Source organism: Antechinus flavipes, chromosome 4 (assembly GCF_016432865.1).
Source record: "Antechinus flavipes isolate AdamAnt ecotype Samford, QLD, Australia chromosome 4, AdamAnt_v2, whole genome shotgun sequence".
Taxonomy (NCBI): domain Eukaryota; kingdom Metazoa; phylum Chordata; class Mammalia; order Dasyuromorphia; family Dasyuridae; genus Antechinus; species Antechinus flavipes.
The window spans coordinates 334,245,120-334,250,141 of record NC_067401.1 but is presented as its reverse complement, the minus strand read 5'-3'; the positions used below and the strand labels follow the sequence as shown (position 1 = coordinate 334,250,141).

The following is a 5,022-nucleotide window of genomic DNA, read 5'->3' as shown; positions in this document are numbered from 1 at the left end:
ACATAAAAGATGTCCAGAAATCAATTGACTTCTGGCAAGGGGTTATAACTGAGTATATAGATTTGAAAATCATATGTAAAGAAATGGTAATTGAACAGATAAAGATCATATGAGATCTCCAAGGTAAAGACCATAGAGAAAGAGCATAAACAAGAAAGTATGGGAACAATTTTAGAAGTATTAGTGTTTGTAGAGATGGCTGATGACCCAGCATGGGAGACAAAAAAGAAACAGACAAGCAGAAGCAGAACCAAGAGAGAGAGCAAAGTCACAGAAACTAAGGTAAGAGGGTGTGGTCAATACTGTCAAAAGCTTTAAAGAGAGATAAAGAAATCTCAGTAATAGGACATAAGATATAGCAGATAAGAAGTCATTAGTGACTCTGAAAAAGTAGTTTCAATAAAGAGGTGGGATTGGAAGCTTTATGCAAAGGACTCTTGGAATGTGGCAATTATATAGAATGCGAGCTTGAGAGACTCTGTTTTTGGTTTTAAAAGGCCTGTTGGAAACCTAAGTTTGTTCACAAGTACATAGAAAGGAATCACTAGGTAGGATGCTGAGTAAAAGAAATGATTGAAGGGATAAACTGTCAAGAGAAGGGGTGAGGGTCCAGAATATAAACACACGGTTAATCCTGGAAAGAAGAGAATCACTTCTTTCTCATTCACATATAATATTTAAAATGCCTACTTCATAGGATTGTTATGAAAAATTCACTTTTTTAAAAGCTATGTACAGGGTTGAACATTATTTTTTTTCATTATGACAGTCATCATTCTACATGCTTATGAAAATTTAAAGTCAAAGTTACCAGAATCCATTTCAAAGCATGAAGCAAGATCTGTCTTTGACTAGGTCACGTTTTACCTCTCCAATTATCAGCTTCATCCCACACAGAAAATTAAATGTGAACCCCAGTGACCTCTTTCATTTTTTTACTCTCAATTTCTAGCTTCCACACAGCAAAATTATAAATGAGTGGGATGCAATCTCTGTTCAGTGCAAGATTCTGTTCAAATCAAACAACTTGCCCATAGCAACAGAAAGAAGACAGAATTTAAATCTTTCAAGTTCCCCAAGCTGTGCTCTGACAATTGCTCCAACTGTTTTTGTAAGAAAAAATATGACAATTAATATAGGTATTCCCCAATATATATATATACCCTTTCTTAAAACTATTAACATTCTTTGCATCCCAAGATTTCATGTCATAAAAGGATTTATCAAGAGATTTTCTTTAAATATCAAGCTCCCCTAATGCATCTACATTAAGTCTTGATGTATAAATCTGCTTTTAATGATCACAGTTATGCTGTAAAATAAAGTGCATCTGTACTCATGAAATTGATTTAATATTCAACATGAAAGTCATAAAGATATAATTCTTATCAACAATTATCCTTCCTCCTTCTCTAATAAGTCAGTCAACAATTTTCTACTGAATCCGGTGAATATGATCCATTATTCCAAACAGATTGCCTAATATTGAAATTACTTAGGACCTTTACATTTTTTATCAAGTTTCTACTTGATTGACATCTCAGGAACTCACTATTGGCAAGTGGTACCTGATCTGCTTAGGTACAGTTTTGTTAATGTTTCAATTTCTTCAATAGATTTTGTATATGGGGAAAAAAAAAAAAACTTTGGAAGTTTAAAATTCTTAATAATGACTGAAAATGAAGGCTAACTGTGCATTAGAATGGTCCTAGTCTGGAGTAAAGTAAAAGGAGGAGTCAGAATTGGGGTAAGGTGATAATGAATAAGCAGAAGCTGTAAATTCTAGTTACTACAGAATTTAATCTTCATAGGATAAGAAATTTAGAGCTGTAAGGACCTATGAGATTCAAGGACACAGATTTGGAGCTAAAAGAATATTTGAAGTTTTTCTGGTCAATTACTTGATCTTATAGACAAGGAAACAGATGGGCTCTATGTCTTGCTCTAAATCATACAAGTAATAAATGGTTGAGGTAGAATTCAAACTCACATCTTCTAATTTCCAATCCAGTGATTTTCCTACTACATCATGCTTATCACCTCAGTATACTATAGATCAGGGCTACTTAAACTTTTTTCACTTGTTACCCCTTTTTACCTAATTAATTTTTACAAGCCCCAGGTATACAAGTATATAAAATAAGTAAACAAATCAAATATTTACTAATAATAACTCATATTTTCACAATACCCACTTTCAGTTATGTGATCCCATATGGGGTTGCAACACACAGTTGAAGAAGCTTTGCTTTAGTTAAACCACTATTTGTTGAAAGTGAATTCTAGCACACTGAAATATAAATGCAAATACATAGTCATTCCAAAGGTAAATAATTTTAGAAATTTTGGATTTTCTATGTTCTTACTTATTTCCATTGAGTTTATAATCAAAGACTGATTCTATAAATGTCATTCAAAATGCTATCAAAAATCATTCCATTTTTTTTTTAAAAAAAACTAATCGCTTGAATGTTTTGACTACTATTACTAAAAGAGTGACATGCAGAATTAGGTGCAATTTTGGAACTATTATGAGATATATTCCCACTTTACAAACACTATATTCATCTTGTACAATAGGAAAACAATGGTTGTAGAAAGTAAAATGATTCTTGAAAGATAAATCATAGAATTGTGGATTCTTAGAAATGGAAAGAACCACTGAACCCAATCCTCACTTGAGGCTGGGATTCCCTCACCAATGTCACCTGTCAACAAATCACCATTTAACTTCTATTCAAAAATCTCTGGTAAGAGGGAATTCACCATTCATCAAGAAGCCCATTCCATTTTTGCAGAATTAAATATAAGAAAAAGTTTTCACAATAACAGCTAAAATCTAACTCCTTTAACTTTGACTCATGGTTCCTAATTTTATCTTCTTGGCCAAGCAGGAAAAATCTAATCTCTCTTATAAAGAGTCTATGTAATGATGCTTCATATATCTGAAAACAGCCATCATGTATGCACTGTTATATCACATTACTGGCTCACATTAAATACACAGTATACTAAAACCTTCAAGTATTTTTTTCATGTGAATAGATTTCAAATTATATCTCTCCATTCCATACTTATGTAGTTGATTTTTTGAACCCAAATATGGGACATTATAATTCAAATGTTAAGAAGTATGTAAGTTATAACTAAACTAAAATAAACTTAATTAGCATATACCTATTCTATATAAGGCACTGAGGTAAAAGCATTAAGCACTAGACATTAGAAAAAAAATCACATTCATAATAAGGTATAAACTTCCCTTGAAAGGAATATTAAAATGGGATTGTCCTTGGGGACACAGTATGCTAAGTCTAGTGAATTCTTTTCTCCTATAGATTCTTATAAACTGTCTCCTAGATTCTTAATGAGACCTTATGACTTAGATAACTCTTAAAAGGTACTCACATTTTTTGGATGCTCCTCATCAGACTTGTAATATTTGAATAACTCACTAGAAGAATGAGGATCAAAGTGTAGGTTTTCTGTTCTCCTATCTGATAGCTTTAATAACTCTTTACAAATCTTCAATTGTAGGGATCACACAAGTGATGTCCTTTTTTTTTTCCTACTAATTCCATTATCTCTCTCTACCGGACCAGATTTTCAGAATTTGTTCTGAAAATAAAACATGTCTTTTACAAGATTCCTTTTTTGTTTCTTGTAAATCTTTCATAAAAACTCTTTCTTTTTTTATATCATTGTCACTTCACAGTGATCCATTCCCAACCTCCTAGAACCTTCCTTTGTAACAAATAAGTATAGTCAAGAAAAGTAAATCAACATATTGGCTGTGTCTGAAAGTGTATTTGTCATGTGCCAGGAACTCTTAATGTTCCAGCACTGCTCCTGTGCCATCATCTCTTGGGCTGGGGTTGTTGATCCTTAGAAACTTTCAGGCTAGGTGTATTAGAGACCTATGGGCAACTCATGTAACTCTTGTGCATCAACTCCAAGGAAACCATTTACAAGTCATCCTCATTCCACTGATAACTCCATGATTCATTTGTACCAGCATCATCCCAGCCCTCTGATCCCTTATGAAGCCCAAAATCGTCAAGAAGAGGACCAAAAAGTTCATCTGATCCAAACACATATATCAAGATCAAAAGAAATTGGCATAAACCAAGAGGCATCGACAACAAAGTATGAAAACAATTCAAGGGCCAGATTTTGATGCCCAGTATTGGTTAAGGAAGCAATAAGGAGACAAAACACATGTTACAAAGTGGATTCAGGAAGTTTTTGGTGCACAATGTCAAAAAGCTAGAAATATTCCGGATGTACAACAAATCTTACTATGCTGAAATTGCTCACAATGCTTTGGGGAGAGAGCAGCTTAGCCAGCCATCAAAATCACCAATCCAAATGCTAGACTGAGGAATAATAAAAATGAGTAAAAAGCTTTGTACATTTTTATTTGTGTTGAATAAACTTAACTTAACTACCAAACTTAAACTACCAAAAAAGGAAACAATTTACAATTCTTGAGGGAGAGAGAAAAACATGGTTCCTCCCCACTCACAAGTGTGCTACATACAGAAGAAAGGCAGAATAGAAAAAGTGAATAAGGACTGGAAAGGTCTATCAACTCACTTATAATGGCCAATGTATGAGTCCATCCTCCCAGGAATTCCAAATAACCAATCAAGAGTTGATTTTGTCTTCTTAACATACAGTATGATCATTAAATTGTTGGGGGAATTCTCCCAGCCAATCTTCATTATACTGAAAATTCCTAATAATACTATCTTATAACCTAACCTAATTTCTGAGTACTCACAGTACTGTTTTTCAATTTAATTATAGTACATGGAGAAAGTTACACAATTACATAATTTTCATACCATTAAAATGAAAAATGAAATTAGATAAATAAAACAAAGTAAAAACATAAACACAAGAGACAAAAACATTCCAATTTGCTGTTGACATTATTTAAAAACTCTAGTTAATCACCAAAAAACCTAACTGAAACAATAGTTTCATTAAATAGTAGCAGGTTATGGTTGGATAAGCTGG

At 32.9% G+C, this 5,022-nt stretch overlaps 1 pseudogene; it reads left to right on the top strand.

Moving 5' to 3' along the window:
• Positions 1-202: 202 nt before the first annotated feature.
• On the top strand, positions 203-4,400 carry LOC127561555 (60S ribosomal protein L32-like; annotated as a pseudogene).
• The last annotated feature ends 622 nt before the right edge of the window (positions 4,401-5,022 follow it).